General features: G+C 37.6%; 1 protein-coding gene across 6 annotated transcripts in view; it reads left to right on the plus strand.

Annotated features, from left to right (window-relative positions):
• Positions 1-19,012, plus strand: part of esr2b (estrogen receptor 2b) — a 56,390-nt gene that overhangs the window by 24,237 nt on the left and 13,141 nt on the right. Inside the window, exon 1 of one of the 6 annotated variants that reach the window (XM_046865548.1) lies at positions 8,013-8,136. The exons of 3 other annotated variants lie outside the window; for them this stretch is intronic. The gene's annotated coding sequence lies outside the window, so the exon portion shown is untranslated. Of the gene's footprint in view, positions 1-8,012; positions 8,137-14,117; positions 14,189-19,012 lie in introns of those variants that run through there. 2 more of the 6 variants (XM_046865581.1, XM_046865567.1) reach the window with 2 other exon arrangements.

Here is a 19,012-nt window from a genome sequence, read left to right on the forward strand (position 1 = left end):
TAAAGCTGGGAAGTGTTTGACATGTGTGTTCATGTGCGCAGGCGTCACGAACGATTTAGGCTAATTATATCTGTACGTAAAAAAAAATAGTATATATAATTTTGAAATGGTGAAATGGAAAGCACTTTTGTCGATTTAACACAAAACACACCAGAGCGAGTGAACGCTGTCGCTCGAGCAGAGCCGTAAATAAGGGCGATTTATTTATTTATTTATTTATTTTGTAACAGACCAAAAGGGTTCATAGAGGGACACGAGAACTTTCCAGAAAATCATCCAAACTACAGAACGTGTCTTCACATTCGAGAGAGAGAGAGAGAAAGAGAGAGAGTTTGGCCCATGTCATCTTTACAATGGCATCATTTAGTGCTGACAAGTAATATTACACATAATGTTATTGACATTGTAATGTCTTAATGTGACATTTTAATAATTACAAGATGGATGCAGCTTATTAAGACTTTCATGATGTAGTGAAGTGAAGATATTTTTGTTGAATATTTTTGAATTATTTTGGGGATATCTTGTAGGAATTCTTTTTAATATTATATAAAAAACTTTGGAAGTGAAGGGTATTATATATTGCAGATTGCCTGGGATTTGTGATAGATTTTTGCCGTTTTCTCGTCCTCTTATTATTGATCTTATATAAATCAGTATTAGGGCATCTGCTTTAAATATGTAAATAAAATAAATATTATAGATCTTCTTGCTTGGTGACTACAGTGTGTAAAAAATTACCATTAAGCAAAACCTCGTGTGACACCGTCTTGTGTATCGAGTATTTCTTAGAGTTTTTTCAATCAGCTCTGTGGTTTGATTGGCTTCTGCTCCACTTGTTCCATTACTGTAGTTAAAAAAGCAGTGTTAAAAGCGTGTTGAGATGGAACACTGTGGTTATGCCATGGCAGATCAAATGCTATTTAAGTGGTTAAAGCAGTCAGGACATTTTTTTTGTTGCTATGCAATTAGCAGTGGAACAAACCCACTGGAAATGTATGAAAAATTCCTTCAGAAGTGTCTCTCAATTGCTAGCCATGTAAAGTACGAATGCTGGACATTTAGCACTACATATCGCTCTAGAATACTTTTGCACTGATTTTAATGCTAGATAACGCTTGTGATCAGGGGATCGGGTTCAACTTAAGCTCCTCTCTGGTTCCCCTGGTGATGCGAGTCATTCATGGCAGGTGCCCTCTTGTCATCTCAGCCAGAAGAGTCTCGGGTTCAAGGCCTTGTTAATACTTTGGTCTTCAATAGGCTATCAAAAATATTTTCCCATCTGAAAGGAAATGCAGGACCGTTCAGGGTTATTACTGTCTGTAGTGGACTTTACTTGCGTCACAGCATTGATCATTACTGCACTGGAGAGGACGGGAAATTAAATCACTAATGCTGCAGTAATTATCTTGAACATTTATTCCATAAGAGCATATTCTTCTGTTTTTTTTGTATTTATTTATTTTTTATTTCTGCCATTCTTTTTTCAGAGAAATACAGAAAGTATCAGCTATCCAAATATTATGTGATTGATATACAGAAGCTGGCAAACAAGAATGTCCTGTCCTCATATTTATGTCCTGTCCTGCTGTACTATGAATCCATCCTCAAAGCTTCCGTGGTGTTTTGTAATTTAATGGATCCCCTGGCTGTTAATGATTATAGTATGCCCAGCTGCATAGAGTGGTCTTCAATGGAAGAGAACCCCATTCGGAGGCAGGCTGGGACGAAGCAGGCAGTATCTGAGGAGAGGGACAGGAACACTGGTTGAGAGAGAGAGAGAGAGGAGAGGGTGATGGCGAGAGAGAAATATGGATTAGTATCCTTATTGTATATGTGTGCACTTGGGGACCTCAGCAAGACAAGCATTTCAGCATAACTCTGATCACCTGCACTCTACTGTCTCATAAAAGTTAGGCTTAATTTTTGCATACACTTTTTGGAGCGTTTTTGTAAGGCTCTGGACATGCCCACATCTCATTGCCAACAGTCATCGTCTCTCATGTCACCGAAAGTCACTAGCTATCAGTGAATATGAACAATCTCCGGTTGCTTGTACGCAGTGAGTTGATTTATGTTGAGTTGATGATATGCTTTATCATAACATAACTGTGATTTAGCTGTTCTACAGAAGCAATCCGAAAGTAACAAAGATCAGCTTGTTGGCTCCTTCAAACTCCTTGATGCATTTGCAGCAATGGCATCTGGTCTGACTGCTCTGATCTTTTAGTTTTAGGGATTAAAAAAAAAAAGCTTTCCAGGAAATGCTTTTTAATGTTCTGAAGGTTTTGGAGGCCTGCACTAAAGAAATAAGGCATGCTGTAAATAAATATCTTCTACACAACAGATCAAAAGCATTCCTTCACTTTTTTTTGCAAGAGATTCTCAAAGAATCTCTCTTCCTATTCTAGAGTCTACTCTTCATTTCTGTCTGACAGAAATGATTTTCTAACTCACCCAGTCACGCAGAAAGCAGGGTCCAGTCTGTGAAATTCACTTGATCTAACATTAAAGATTCATTTGGGGTTTTAGTTCATTCAATGAAGCCTGAATTTAGTTGAATTGATCGTCGCCATCTTGAGCAAGTTTGCAATATAGGTTTAAAGAGATAAAGAAATAAATTGAGCCACAGAATGCATCAGGTGGACACGCCCCTATTTAAGTCGCAGAGTCACACACTCAGCGTTATTAACTGTAGTTGTATAATTTTTGTTAGCTAGCTGGCATTAGCATAATGTTGTTCAAAGTGTAAATCATTTACAGATAGTCCCCAAATAAGAATGGTTTAACTTAGAAATTTTTGATCTTATGATGACAATAGCAATACGAAAATATTTTAAAAATGTTTTAATGTTTGCGCTGCATTGTAATTTTCGTGCACTGCATTTGGACGCCTGGATGTACGTGTCTCCTGCCTTGGTAGATGCCTTACTCTTGTCAGCGGTAGACAGACTTCACTTGTCTCTGTCTTGTCTTTTTTTTTAATGTGTTTTTGGTGTTTCAAATGCCAGTTTTAGCTCTTTTCTTTCTTTTTTATCCACGTTGCCTGACACTGAACCAGAGCACGTATAGCCCACCCACTAACAGGTGCCATGATGAAGAGATAATCAGCGTTATTCATTGTTATGATGTCATAATGTTATGCCTGATCAATGTATATTACGGTACTGTAAATTGCTCTATTTTTCTAAATAATGTACTGTAATTTGTTTAATTATTAACAAATTAACTTTAGCAATTTGACCCACAGTAACTCGCCCTTTTGGATCATTTAACTTTTGTTAAATTAATTTGTTAAATGTATACAAAAATTACAGTTAACTACCCCATACTAATCACCATACTTTAAGACTCCTTGGTAGGCTAGGATTTGTCTCGACTTATAATATTTTCAACTTATGATGGTGGTATTGCAACGCATCTCCATAGTAAGTCGGGGACTCCCTGTATTCTTCTAACTGCAAACAGCAGTTCAGCTTCCTTCAGTGAAACTAACGTAATGCCATCACTGTGTTCACTCATGTTGGTTTGTTAGTTATAACGTCAGTGCTGCGAGTTAAAACACTAAGTTACATTCATGTTTTAACTTAAAGAGCTGTGAAGAGCTGCAGGTGCACATTCATGAGGCTCTTCTGTCAAGTCCAAACAGATCTTGTAAACTCAAAAAGGGTCATTTACAGAGATGTAACGATAAAATGCAGGGTTTTCCCATTTTCTAACATGTGACTGGGCATGGTTAAAAATGTTGTACTGCAGTCAGCCACTAGAGGTCCTTAAAGATATTGTGGCTACTTTTCAGTCCGTGATAAAACACACACACACACACACACACACACACACACACGTTGTTCTGGCACTGAAACATGGCGCTTGTTTAAAGTGTAAAGGTTAGATATCAAGAGCATGCTGTATAGGTTGTCACATACGACATCCTGACATGCGATTCGGTGTGGATCACGTCGACTCGGTGCTTAGTCCTCAATGTCTCTCTGTTTCTTTTACTTGCGGATAATTTTAGAGACTGTGAGAGTAAAAGAAGGGCCAGAATAATAAAATAGGACACTCCGTCCAGGTCAAAGTCTTGCTCGCTACCACACTTGCCCTTTGGATACAGTTTGGCATATGGGCACAACTTTCTGCAATAAATTCATTTTCCTGCAGGAGAACAGGAGTTAATATTAAAGTGCTTCAGGGTGAAGTACAGTGACACTCCGTCCTGCTGTCCAGCTCTGCGTTCTGATTGGCTGTCCATTTGTTTCTATGTGATATGGCATCGTTTGTACATGTTAATGCAGACGTCACTTCACTTTATGGCTGTTGGTATACTGATATTAGAAATGTGTAAGCACTTGTATAATGACGTTTTTTTGTTAAGAAATGTCTATTATTGTAAAATTCTCCAGTTTTAGGGCTTTTCTGATATCTTCAGGTTTTCGTCTTTGTCTTTTGTCTTGAGGGGATGTGAGGAGAGTCTGGTAAACGTGTGGTTTTCCATCATTGATAAACTATAAAAGTAAAACTTTCCTTCAGCTTCTCTCATTAGGGGTCGCCACAGCGGATCCTCCGCATGTTTGATTTGGCACGTTTTTACGCTGGATACCGCTCCTAACACAACCCTTCCCATTTATCCGGGCTTGGGACCGGCACTTAGAGTGGCTGGGGTTGACCGGGGATCGAACCCGGGCCGCAGCGGTAAGAGCTCCGCATGCTAACCACTAGACCACCAGGGAACCAACTGTAACTATAAAAGTATTTTGTGAAAATCAAGGTGGCAACAGTTTGATTAATTTGCCGTAGCAGTCTGAGGTTTCAGTGCTCACACTCCATACCCCAAATTGCAAGGTTATGCCGAATACCTATGTTGTACAGTATAGCCAACCAACTGGCACAAATCATGATGTTTAGACTCTAAAACCGGAAACCTTAAAAAAAAAAAAAAAAAAAACTCAGTCTTAACCTGCTTAAGCCTTGTTTCGTCCCATCAGCACATGCTGTTCTTGTTTGTTTTCACTATCGGCCCAAATCTGAAAACATCTAGAAAAGAAATCAATGGCACATTCTTCACTCGAAACAGCTTTTCTCCATCTTGACCTGTCACACTCCGGCACTGGTGCGAGGAGCTCGCTAGGTTTTTTTGGGAGGGAAAAAAAAACCTAAGGAAAAGTTTTTAACAGGTCGCTGAAAGCCGCGAGCATTTAAATGTCAAATCTGGTATTGAGAAACATCACGCTCGAGTCTCTCGCTCAAACTTTGAATCCCTACTATGATGAAGCGTGTTTCCGAGGGCCAGGAGATTAAAGTGCGTCTCTCGTCCTGGCTTTTAGCAGAGTTCAGCAGGAATGGGGTTCGCTTGAGTCAGAGCGCTTTCAGGCTGCGTGATCGGAGCAGAGCACAGATCTCGGTCTTATTTTCACCACCAGGGAGGACGGGCTCTCATCAGGGGAGAGATTAGCGAACACTGAGTTCTGAAAGCACGCACTTAAAGCCAATTTCAACGCTCCATTTTAAATGCCCTAGACACAGTTGTGAAGCCGGAACATGTGAATATGTTGAATTGGGTCTGTGGTGCGTCCATTTTTATTAGTTTATGAATAATTACATACAGTTCTATCTGAACAGTGGGTTAACGAGATTAAAACTTCCCAGTTGGACAGTATTATTTACCATGCTACAATTAAAATCGTTTAAAATATTTTATTATATATTTAAAAAGTATAGATATTATATATAAATTAAAACTCAAGCAATTAATAATTAAGTGGTTTGATAAATGATTGTTTTTATGTTCAAAATTAATATTGTATTTGAATTCTTACAATGCATTGTGTAGAAAACATGCATTTAAAAAATATATATATAAACCAAATATCCTAATAAATGTTTATCAGCAACACATGCAGGCTGATGTAAAATAAATCATGAACACGTAATAATTAACAAAAGTAACTGCTAAAAATTTAATATAGTTACTTTTTATTTATTAATCACAATAATTATTACAAAGGTTTCTAAATCTACTATTTTGTTTTATTATTATTGTTTTATAAAATATAGTTAAATTATCCACAGAAATGTCAGTGTAAAACAAACAAGTGCACGTGAAATCCATTAAATAAATATATTTTTTAAAATTTAAATATATATATTTTATTTTATAAACTGTATGGTTACAGCCAATATTTTATTATATATTAAATGTTTTTTTTTGCAAATCTTTGTCCTTCCTGCGCATATTCCAACGAATAATAAAAAACAATGCAGTTATTAATGCTTATATATAAAAAAAAACAAGCAAATGATTTAAACCGTTTTGTATTTTATTGCATTTTATTTGTACGTATTTGTTAAATAAGTACGAAAATTAAAACGGTAAAGTAGTGGATGAGTTTTTCTATTCTGCCACCTACTGGTGCTACAGTGACACAAAAAACCCTTGTGATAAACTGTAGATGGGGTCACGGTCTCTGTGATCAGCATGTCATCAGAACCATTGTGGAAACACTCAATCACATTAACACACCTCAGCCTCATCAATCCCTTGTGTCCAAAGCTGTACATTATATAGTTTTTGAGTGGTGCAGTGGATTATGGGTAGGTCATATATCATTGCCGGGGGAAAAGACAAAGTGCTTTCCAACTAATCACTATTGCCTGTAGCAAACATTAAAAAAAATGTCATAGCACATGATCGAATGAAAATTGTCGTTATGATTACAACGAATGCGAAGGACATTTATCACAAGAATGTGTTGAGATGCTTTTCACTAACTAATTTGATCATAATTTTTACACGTGGCACAGAATCCACAAACACACTGTGCCATTAGATAGTTCTGGTTGCTCAGTGGGACAGTACAAGTTTTCTAGCTCTTTCATTAGAAAGCATGAACTAGTTCCACCGGACAAATAGAGCGCTTGTGTCCTAAATAGCTGGCTATACACCCAACAGCTGTACTTTATCCTCTATAGAAAATTTGTCGTAGATTTTTGTTTAGTTTTTTTTTTCCTTTTCATTTTAAATCTGAATCTTGTATACGTGCAGTTCATATTTGTGGCTGTCCTGTGCGATTTGTCATTCTGTGCCTTTCTGATATAGCAGCTCACAAGTGGACAAGCTCAAATACCCACAAGAAGATTCACGCTATAAGACCATATTAATAACATTTTACATTTACATATTATGCAAAAATACAAACAAATATTTATTGGGTTTGTACATTGAACAGGCATAACATTATGGCATTATAACATTGAGCGGTGAAGTGAATAACACTGATTATCTCTTCATCATATCACCTTTTATTGGGTGGCAACATTTTGTTCTCAAAATTGGCTAGACGACTGGGTCAGAGCATCTCCAAAACTGCATCTCTTGTGGGATGTTCCTGGTCTACAGTGGTCAGTCTCTGTTAAAAGTGATTCAAGGTTGGCGGCCGAGGCCCGTTGATGCATGTGGGGAGCGAATGCTGGTCCTTGTGATCTGAACCAACAGACGAGTTGCTGTTGCTCAAATTGCTGATGAAGTTAATGCTCGATGGGTCAGAATTTTTTGTGGACCAACACAAAATTAGGCAGGTGCTCATAATGTTATGCCTGATTTGTGGCCATATAGTATTGCCTGATCAATGTATGCAATAATGTTAACATTATTATAATATTGCATCAGAGTATTCATTAAGCATTTTTGCCATATAAAACATTTAGTTTATAATTATTGCATATATATATATATATATATATATATATATATATATATATATATATATATATATATATATATATATATAATATACAGTATATAAAACCAAAACATTTTGAGGCCTTGTAGCACACATGGTGTTTATAATTAAGAGAAATCGCGAGAGTTCATCCGGGTGCAAGAAAGGATTTAACCACATTGATGGCACATTGATTTATTCTCAGTAGTGCTTCAATGTAAGACACTTTTTTTGTAACGAAGGCTATACCCTATACAGCGCGCTCCCGCTACGCGCGCTCTCGCTACGCAGGACGCGACGCCGCCCCTCCGATTCTTCCGTCTCTCTGCGCGCGCTTGCTCTCGCTCCCAGGCTCGCGCAAATCAGCAGCTGATCAGAGGAGAGTGAAATCCGCCGCGCAGCTGTTCCCGTTTACCGGGTGAGTCTCGGAAAAATAAAGAAATAACTTACTTTAAAGCCTTAAATAGCGTCTATTGACATACATTAACGTGTTTCATTCTAGTTTTGAACTTATTTCCGAAAGTTATGGATAATTTCGTGTGTGTTTTTACGTGCAGTCGCGCGCACCAGGCGTTAAACTGTTACCTTCTGACCTGAGGCGTGAGAGGAAAAAATGTTTAGCATCTCTGCTAACTTAATTACGCGATTGTTTTTAACTCGAACAAAGAGCGAATTAAAAATATGACTACAACCATCTTGCGCTACTTTATAACGAGTGTGAAAAGACAAGTTGTAATTTTGAAATTTTACATTCAAAACAAGGTCCAATTCAACAGCATATTACAATGACATGAATGGACGAGGCTCCTAGTGACGTCATTCACCTGTGCATTTCATATAGTTGTACGGACTTTATCCCATACACCAAATGTTTTATTGTTATAATTGTGTTTATTTGCATGTTGTGAATTTGTCTACATGTTGTGATGTGTGCAGTATCAGGAACTTATTATAAAGTGTGATAAGATGATCAGGAATAATCTGATTTGATCATTAGATACCACGGATTGGTGTAACGGCTTTGAAATAGGTTGTGTGTGTGTCGTGTTTTTAATTTTTTTGTCTTTGAGTAGGGAAATAAAAGTGAAATAAAACGTAAAACTGCCTCATTCACTAGTTACTGAGCAGGCAGTTATGTTCCCGGACTATAAAATAAGGAATTTGTATGGCTTCTGATAAGTAGATAAACAGATGTTAATATCATGGATGTTTCAGAGCATCTCCAGTAGATAACTAACGCACACACACACACACACACACACACACACACACACACACACAGAGGGAGATAACCTTAACGAGTGCAGCAGGCAGAGTGTGAGCGTCCAGAAGACAGCGTGATACACACTTATCAGCGAGTAAATAAAAAAAAAAAAGAGAAAAAAAATAGTGATAGAGGGGAAGAAGTTGTACAAAACAAAGCTTATGCATCGCAGTGAAAGTGTTCATCTTTGTGGTGGGTTTAATGATTACCCGAGTGTCTGTGTATTAATGTAAATACAGTTCCAGCAGGAAAATGCATCTCGAATCAAGTTGTGCATGTGGACTGACATTTAGATCTTGATTGATATAGCTGCTTCGAGTAGTTGCCTTTTTTTTGCTAAGAATGTTAACACACTGGTGGACATTGTGGCTTATTTATTTTTGCACAGGCTGTAATTAGGTTTAATATGGGCTGTAAGGAATAGCACACAACAAATGAAAGTAATTGTGATGAGGCACAATGTGCAGTAGAGTGCTACTAACTTCCCAATGTCTGGAGTGTGGTGTTCTGCTTATTCTGCTGAGATTTGCAATGATTACAAATGTATTTATTTTTTTATTACTGAATGAACTTTCATTTATTTTAAGAGTTTATAGTTTGTCAACCTTTTCTCTTGCCCGTTTCTCTCTTCTAATGCGTCTCTCTTTTTCATTCAAGTGTAAACTCCTCTCTCGGGAAGCTTTACCCATGCTGAGAAGCGTTGACAGGTAGAACTGACCATTAGGGACTTCTTCAATTAAAGTTAGTCACAAATTGTATATATACTTAAAAACCTGCTTATTGATCTTAGATTATGTGGCACGTTCACCATACAGGTCCCTGTATGCGAGTTGTTACTATAGAAACAATAATGCGTTAGAAGACACGCATTAATAAAAACAAAGTCATGCACACTGTCTGACCAGTCAGATTCTGGAGTCATAGGACTAATGGACATTCACAAAATTCTGACTTTATTTTGGAGGAGTGTTAAGAAAATGCGATTCTCTCACGTGAGTTTTGACCGTGCACGATGGGTCATTTTCTATGTTGGTCAAATTCTGTGAAAGTAGGCGGACCTTGGCCATGGTTATTGAGAAATGCAGATAGACTGATAGTGAGGTGAATGAACAGCGGGAGGTGGTGGACAAAATTAATTCATCTCTCTCTCTCTCTCTCACTTGTTTTTCACTCTCTATTTGTTCTGTTCTGTCAGTATTCCAATCTTGCCACCTTCCTCTCTTTTTCTGTTTTCTTGGACTATTTTTTTCTTTTCATTTCTGGCAGCAAAATGCCCATCTCACCTCCTCCATCATCTCTGTGGCTTTTTTTTCCCCCCATTTTTTTTTCTCCTTTTCTTCTCTTTTCTCGACGCTCACAGAGATACAGGCGTTTTCTCAAGTGCTACTCTTCTCTTAATTAAGAGAGAGAGTAAGAGAGAGTGACAGAACCAGGCTCTAAGAACTGGAAGGATTAAGTGTGAATGTAAGGGGTAGGGGAACTCTGGGCGTGTTTTATGTGTATGTCTCTGTGTATAGGAAGGACTGTATAGTTGAATCGCCATGAGCGTACTGTGAGGCCTTATTAGGATGGTGTGTAGTTATTGCATTTGTGTGAATCTGTGTAGGGGTTCTTCGTCCTGTCCTTGGCCCTTTGTTCACCACTGGTATGCATGTCTGGCTCTGTGCTGAAGTAGGGAGGTGACATCGCTGAAAGCTTTTGATCACAGTCTTTTTTCCCCCTCAATTAAAGGAAAAGTGCTCATAAAAAAGTTAGTTTGTTATTTTGGAGAGAAAAAAAGAAAATTTGATCAAAGGGAAGGAGTGGATGATGCTCATGATGAGATGGGTTAAATATGAAGTGTTGCGATACTTGACTGGGGTTAGTTAACATTCAAGTGAATATTACTCGTATGAATGTGTGCATCACATCAGAAACTTCACGGTCTTACTTTAGGATAGCCCGACTTGTGTGGACGCTAATTCTGCTGAAAGTTTTGAAAAGTCTAACATTGTTGATCGATTAAAATAAATAAATAGACGGGATAAAAATTCAGTTCAGAGACTGAAACAATTATTGGATTTTGAACTCAAAACACTCCTTCATACAAGTTTTTTTCAATAAGATGCTTTCATTAGGATGAAACCAAACTGAATTAATCTTAAACATTGACATTATTTTACTATTCTATCAGTAGGGCCCAATACAGCAACAGACCTGGACAAGGCATTCATTTACAGGCTTGAGAATAAGGAGCATTAACGTTTACTCTCTCAGTTGCCCATATTCTGACTGCATAATTTAACAATGCACACTGAGGTGATAAACAAGTTACTCACAATAATAATCTCTTGTTTGATTCTTTTTCATTACCAATAATAAAAAAGTTCTGTCAGTTCTCGTTTAGTGCTGTACACAGGTAGATAGGCAGAGGTGTGTGTGTGTGCGCACTCCACTTGAAGGGAACAGCTTGCCTCGGATACCGTCTTATTAACACATGTTGGCAGTGAGCCCTTTCACCTTTACCTCTGCTGTGTTTTGCCATTTCAACTATCCATGTCTCGCACACATTCACAGAACCGCAAAACTCTAAGCCGTTTCTGTTTCATAACTGTTCAGTTAGTTCTCAGGATGCTGCGTGTGGCAAACATAAATCAAATAAATGTTATAGATATTAAAGATATTACAAATGTTTGTGTGAGTAAGTGATGCATCGACATGTAGCCTTTTTGGTAGTTGTGAACACAAAAGTTATTTTTGCTATTTCCGTTCCATAAAAATCAACTGAAACATGATTGTGATCAAAATCTATAAAATATCTGGTGGTATTCACAAACTTTTATTTATTTATTTTTTTGCTAAGGATGATGAGTAAATAAGTATTTCTGTGCAGTTCAAGGATTAATTTTACAGTGCTCTCTAATGGGGCTAGTTATGGCAACAAACCTGACACTGATCAGATGCTTATCATTTTAAATTATATTTTTTTGTTGTGTTTATTACTGTTAACCTTAATTTTCTTTTCTGCTGGTGGTCATAGCCAGCCATTGATCTTCCCCCTGATTGATCGCTTGTGCTTGTGATTTGCTTGAAAGGCTTCCATTTGTATTTGGTGTGCATCTAATGTCTAATGGCTGTAAGGACCAATAACCTAAAAAAAAGAAAACAGATTTACAGATTTTGAAGAAAATTAAGGTCCCTGAATTAATCCGCCATTACACTCCTCTCTGCTTGCTGAAAATATTTCACTTTAATTAGCATCTGTGCGGAAAAAATAAATAAAAAATACCCCAAGTGCAAATGACATGACTGTAGACTCCAATATTTCACAGTCTAGCAATTATAAGTTTGTAGAGTTTTTCTACCAAAAATTAGAACTGCCTTTTCTCTAGATATTTGCTCTTTTTAATTTAAATGTTGATATTTTGAATGAAAAGGTCATAGACACAGCAAGTTTTCAGTCTCTTCTCTTTCATTATTCTAAACAAAACTAAATCCTTGCACATAATTAAACAAAAAGGGTTTTAGTTTAGCATTCTTCAGTTCATAGTATGTTTTTGTCATTAAATAAAATCCACGCCTTTTTAGGCTCTGTTATTAATATTAAATGGAAAAGTTGCAGGGGTGAACGAGTATATGAGCATGCTAGCACTGTTCCTTCCGCTGCTTGTTTAGAGAAATAATTTAAAACGATTAAGAAAGGGATGACTGTGTGCGTTGCTTTCATTTGTTTATTTTGAAAATCAAAAACAAACAATGAAATAACTGTTGAAACTGTTTTATTGCAGCACTAAATGATTTGCCCCTGAAACCCCCTCCCCAAACTGTTATAGCTTTTTCTGTGATTTTTTTAATATGTTTAACTAGTATCATTTATGGCAATCCTGAGTTGTTATTTTTCCCTAATAAAAGAGCACCTGTGAAATGCCCTTTTACTTCCAGTTTAGGACTGGATTTTATAGTGGAAAAATTGTGCACTTTAGGTCAATGATCATAATTGATAGTGAATTCTTTTTTATTAAAACACTGTGTGATTAAACGAATAGAGAAAATTATAATTTTCTCTTTTGTGTGCTCAAACAATAAAAGCCATTTTCTTTGTTCTGCTTTCAATGTTATATCAAAAAGGAATAAAGGCATCATAAGTTGGATTTAGTTTTTCAATTGCAATTCAAAAACACAATGGACAGACCAGTAATGATTTGTTTATTGATTACTAATCAGTTATGTATGTAAAAATGTTGGGTGTGCTGTTACAGGAAAACGGTCAATGACAATAGTGTGTTGAAGCCCGATCATTTTCACACCACCAAAGCATGTTTAGATGAATGAACTAACCTGGAGTCTAACTGTGGCACTCGAAGTTGATTAGCACATGATTAGGAAAGGCACACACTTGTTTGGATAAAGTGCTTGAAGGATTTCAAAGTCTCAGTAGACCTTTAAAATATATTGTGTTGAGACAGATCTGGCCAACATCTGTCAAGTCACCATTGACATTGATCTACTACTTAATGCTAAGTTGTAGATTCACTAGGAAAAGAAGGGTTTTGACAGTACTTTCAGTCACACATTGACTTAACCATCATCAGGAAGCTTTCTTCTGAAAGTTTCACTATATTCACTATCTCACAGTATGAGTATTAGTCTTTTGAATGCGAGACAAAACCACGTCAAAATTTTTGCTTTTGTATTAGTATTCATCTCAAGGGACAATACTATAGAAATAAAACTTGGATATATTTTATAGTCAATATATAAGTACAGTATATAAAAGTACAGATTTACTGTCCTCTAAAATAACTCTATAGCCATTATTGACAAAATAGCTGGCAAAAAAGTGAGTACATCATACGTGATAACAGCTGTATGTCGTTTAACCAGGCAGAGCCACATGTCCTATTCATCATGTTCATGTTTTTGTCCACATGACAGGGCCATACAGATTTTTGTATCTTGTATTATAGCAGTTAAAAATATGGTTCTTTGAGTACAATTCTCTCTTACTGGACCTTCAGCATGGCACCTCAATGGCAAAAATTGAGAATTGCAATTGTTGCTCCCTACAGGGTCATACAAAGTTTTTCCAAGACAGGTTCCACTCGGAACAGACCTCGCAAGGGTCCATCAAAGAAGTTGAGTCCTTGTGCTTCAGGTGCAGAAGCTGGCTTCAAAAAACAGCAGTAATCATTCCGGTTCATCCCAAAGGTATAGGAAGGAGGATGAGGTCAGAGCTCTTTTGCAACTTATTTTATTGTATGTCTTGTAAGCATATCTTCATGGACCTTGCTGTATGCACAGGGGCATTGTCATACTGAAACAGGTTTACAGCTCTTAGTTCAAGTGAGAGAAAAATGTCATGCTAGAGCATCCAATGGCATCCTATACACTTGTGTCTTCACTTTTGTGTGATCAGTTTGTGGAAGAACCAAACATGTATTTGGTTTAGCTTTCAGGTGTTCCAATATGTTTGTCCATAGAGTAAATGTATAGAATATACAAGAATAACCAGTTGTATTGAATAGAGAGCCGTGTATTGAGCAAAACACCTTACCTTTACACTCTCGCATTATACTGAATGTAGTCAAGTATTTGTATGAATAAACTAATCAGCTCCTTAACAAGCCCATCATGATTTACCCGTGTGTGTGTTTGTGCACGTTAGCGTTCCAGATCCAAGGTCACTTGGCTCGCTTTATAGCCAGCATTTCAAAACACTTAATTTACAGAGAATTTCACATCCAGTTTAGAAAAAATTGTTACGATTATTTTCAGATAATTCATCTGCCGGGCTATAGGATCTTTAGACTTGCAATCAATGTAATGATCTTACCACCCTTAATAGCACATTGGTGGTATTTTGAAATGAATGAATAATGCAGGGAAGGCCTTAAGAAAGATGACTAAAGATTAAAAAAGTAATCATAGTAAACCTGCTGTACAAGTCTCATTTACAACAGTAGTCAATCTTGGCTTGCCATGACATCTTTATAATGTAAGTGTATTAAACTCTAGGTAGGATCTTATCTTTGCTATTAAAGCTTTCTTTAAGAGCATCAGAATGCTACAGTAAGCACCTTATCTTGGACAGGGACACGATGAATTCTATTCAGGAATCACTTAGTTTGAGGTGGGAATTACATCCTGAATGCAACATCAGTCCATAAAAGTGACATATTATGACAAGAAACTCTCATTTAAGAAAACAGAAAAGACAGTCAGAAAAATCTCAAGAACTTCAAATGTAACCCCAACTGCAGTTGCCAAAACCATTAAACGCTTGTATGCAACAGACCCGTAACAGAAAAGGAAGACCAAGAGCTATCTCTGCTGCAGAGGATAAGTTTATTAGAATTATTATGCTATTATATTTCAGCATCCACCCGTCTGATGCAGCTGTGTGTGTCAGGCCGTCATGGTCGAATAGCGGCAAAGAAACCATTTCTTCGGAAGAGCAACAAGCAGTAGAGACTTGCTTAGGCCAAGAAACACAAGGAATGTACAATAGATCAGTGGAAAACTGTCTTTTGGTTTGACAACTGCAAATTTCAGATTTTTAGTTCCAATCTCTGTTTTTGTTAGACATACAGAGGGTGAATGGATGGTTCCTGAATGTGTTGTTCCCACTATGAAGAATGGAGGAGGAGGTGTGGTGGTGTGGAGGTGCTTTACTGGTGACACTACTGGTGATTTTGTCAAAATTGATGGCCCAACACATGGCTACAACAGCATTTTGCAGCGATATTCCATCCCATCTGGTTTCCACTTAGTGGGAACATAATTTGTTTTCGGAAAGGACAATGACCTCATAGAAACCTCTAGGGTACGTAAAAGCTATTTGTTTAGGAAAAACAGTGATGGAGTGCTGCATCAGATGACCTGTCCTCCACAATCATCCCATCTAAACCAAGTTGAGATGGTTTGGGATGACTTGGACCGGAGAGCAAAAGATAAGCAGCCAACATGCACTCAACTCCTACCTATGGGAGCTCCTCAAGATACAAGTGCCTCAAGTGAATGTACAATGTTAAAAATATAAAAATTAAGAAAAACACTGAAGAAGTTGTGTCCAAACGTTTACCTTGCACTGTATTCATAAAGACTGTGCCATCTTTCAGATTGAGATTTTTTCCCCTCATTGCAGAGAAAATTAGATGATATTTCAGCATCTATTTTTGTCAACATAATGACATATAATAGCATCACACATGAATGACATTTTGTCGTTTCTATAATAGCTGTGCTGTTGCTGCCATTTTTAATTGAATAAGTTCAACATTGCACTAAATCTGAGACTGTAATCTCCCTAGGTTCTCAAAGTGACCCTCTAAATGTGACTTCGGGCACGATCATCACTGCAGAGACTAATTATCATCAATAAGCTTGGCTGTTTGTCTGTCCCAAAAAAAAGGTCAAGAATGATGTAGTCAAACAGGTGGAAGGAAGTGATAAGTTTATTTCAGGCAGCTCTGTCCATATTATAGTGAAAGAAATACTCAGCAAACTTTAGCCACCAGTCAATAGAGGAGAGATGTCGATTCAGTTTTGTGCAATATAATTTTTTGCTTATATATTTCCGTCAGAAGTTTCACATAAAGCAGATTTTTCACTCTGAACTTATGAGGAAAACGACAGGAAATTTTTTTTTATCATATTAGTTATCAACTGCAGTGATTGGGAACTTTGTGAAATCTTAGGTGCTGTAAAAGGGTCAAATTCACTGAACATTGTTCACTTCTGCTAATGGTAATTAAATGTTAATAAATGACTGAAAAATAAATGACCGATGTTTGTCTAGTCGAACAAGTATGGACAAATTTTATTTCACAATAATAAACTCAAACATTCTCTGTGCACACTGACAGAAACCAACACCCAAGAGCTTTAGGAATAGGGAGTAGGAATTTGTCTTTTTTACTTTTAAAACGGACTGATATGTTTTAAAATTGTATATGCCAGATTTTCTTTTGATGGATTGGGTGTCTTTTTAAGAGCAGCTTGACAGAAATCTGGGAGAGATTTGCATGAAAAAAAGCACCCGGTTTGTGCTGTAAAACTTTGTCTTCTCAAGGGAATAAAATATGTAGTATGTAGCTGCTTCTGCCCAGTAATTTCAATTCAATTCAATTCAATTCATTTTTATTTGTATAGCGCTTTTAACAATGAACATTGTCTCAAAGCAGCTTTACACAGATAATGTGGTGATTTAAATGTAAATATGTTCTTTGTAAGTATGTTTGTCCCTGATGAGCAACTGTGGCAAGGAAAAACTCCTCGAGATGGCATAAGGAAGAAACCTTGAGAGGAACCAGACTCAAGAGGGAACCCATCCTCATCTGGGTTGCACCAAATGTCCATTTGAAGCATATATGCAAAGTTGCGGGGTACAGTGATGATGATCAGAAGCAAACTGCACTCCCGAGTCAGTGCAGCAGACCGCCGACACCAACTACAGTCCAATCCGTCCTCAAAAGCACCCATTCTACTCCGGAATTATATGGAACCACCCAAGGTGTTGATGAGAGACCGTCCCGAGCTGCACAGAAGTGTGAAGATCCATGGAGGGGAGAGGGGCAGGAACAGTGGTCACTGGAGCCTCAGGAGCATGTTTATCTCGACCGAAAGAGAGAGAGAGAGAGAGAGAGAGAGGGTGATGGGAAGAGAAGGATATGGATTATTAAGTGTAACTATTGGTGTATGAAAGTTAATGTCACTGTGCAGTTTGGACTCCGGCAAGACTCGCTATGGCAGCATAACTAAAAGGGAGAACCAGAAGGTAACACAGACATGAGGGATCTCTGGGATAAGAGACGACCCACCACACCACCGTCAACAAACCTGAGTGAACGTGTGAATGTGAGGGGACGACAGCATACAAATATACCAGTTCACCAAACACTCTATATCCATGTTCCCTCCAGATCTGTGCCTTTACCTAAGAAAAATCTACTGATAAAAGCCTTGACTAAATAAATAAGTTTTCAACCTCGGGACTCGGACACAGTCTCAGTGTTCAAGTCGAACACTGATTGGAAGGCTGTTCCATAACTGTGGGGCTTTATAAGAGAAAGATCTGCCCCCTGCTGTAGTCTTCATTATTTGAGGAACCAACAGATAGCCAGCACCTTTTGATCTAAGTAGGCGTGGAGGATCATACTGGTACAGAAGTTCACTCAGATACTGCGGTGCAAGACCGTTAAGTGCTTTATACGTCAGTAGTAATATTTTATAATCAATGCGAGATTTGATTGGGAGCCAGTGTAGACTAATTAAAACAGGGGTGATGTGGTCGTATTTCCTAGATCTAGTGAGGACCCTTGCTGCTGCATTCTGGACTAACTGAAGCTTATTTATGCACTTACCGCACACCCAGACAGTAAAGCGTTACAGTAGTCTAATCTAGAAGTAACAAAAGCATGAACTAGTTTTTCTGCATCCTGTAACGACATCATATTTCTAATCTTAGCAATATTTCTAAGGTGAAAGAAGGCGATTCTGGTGATATTATTCACGTGAGACTCAAAGGAAAGACTCGGGTCAATAATCACACCAAGGTCTTTGACAGCCGTACATGCTGAAACAGAAACACCATCCAGAGATGCTACATAATCGGAAAGTTTATTTCTAGCTGCATGTGGTCCTAGTAAAAGTACTTCCGTCTTATCTGAGTTGAGCAGAAGAAAGTTATTAAGCATCCACTGTCTAATGTCCTTTACACACTTCTCAACATTGTTAAGCTGATCTCTCATCTGGCTTTGCTGAAATATACAGCTGTGTGTCATCAGCATAGCAATGGAAGCGAATCCCATGTTTATGAATGATTTCACCAAGAGGCAGCATATATAAAGAGAAAAGCAGTGGGCCTAAGACAGATCCTTGAGGAACACCAAACTTTACCTCATAGAGTGTGGAGAACTCACCATTTACATCCACAAACTGATAGCGATCAGTCAAATAAGACCTGAGCCAAGAGAGAGCTGTTCCTTTATTCCTACAACGTTCTCAAGTCTAGCAAGCAGTATAGTGTGATCAATGGTGTCAAAAGCTGCAC

The sequence above is a fragment of the Silurus meridionalis genome, chromosome 2 (assembly GCF_014805685.1).
Source record: "Silurus meridionalis isolate SWU-2019-XX chromosome 2, ASM1480568v1, whole genome shotgun sequence".
In the NCBI taxonomy this organism is placed as follows: domain Eukaryota; kingdom Metazoa; phylum Chordata; class Actinopteri; order Siluriformes; family Siluridae; genus Silurus; species Silurus meridionalis.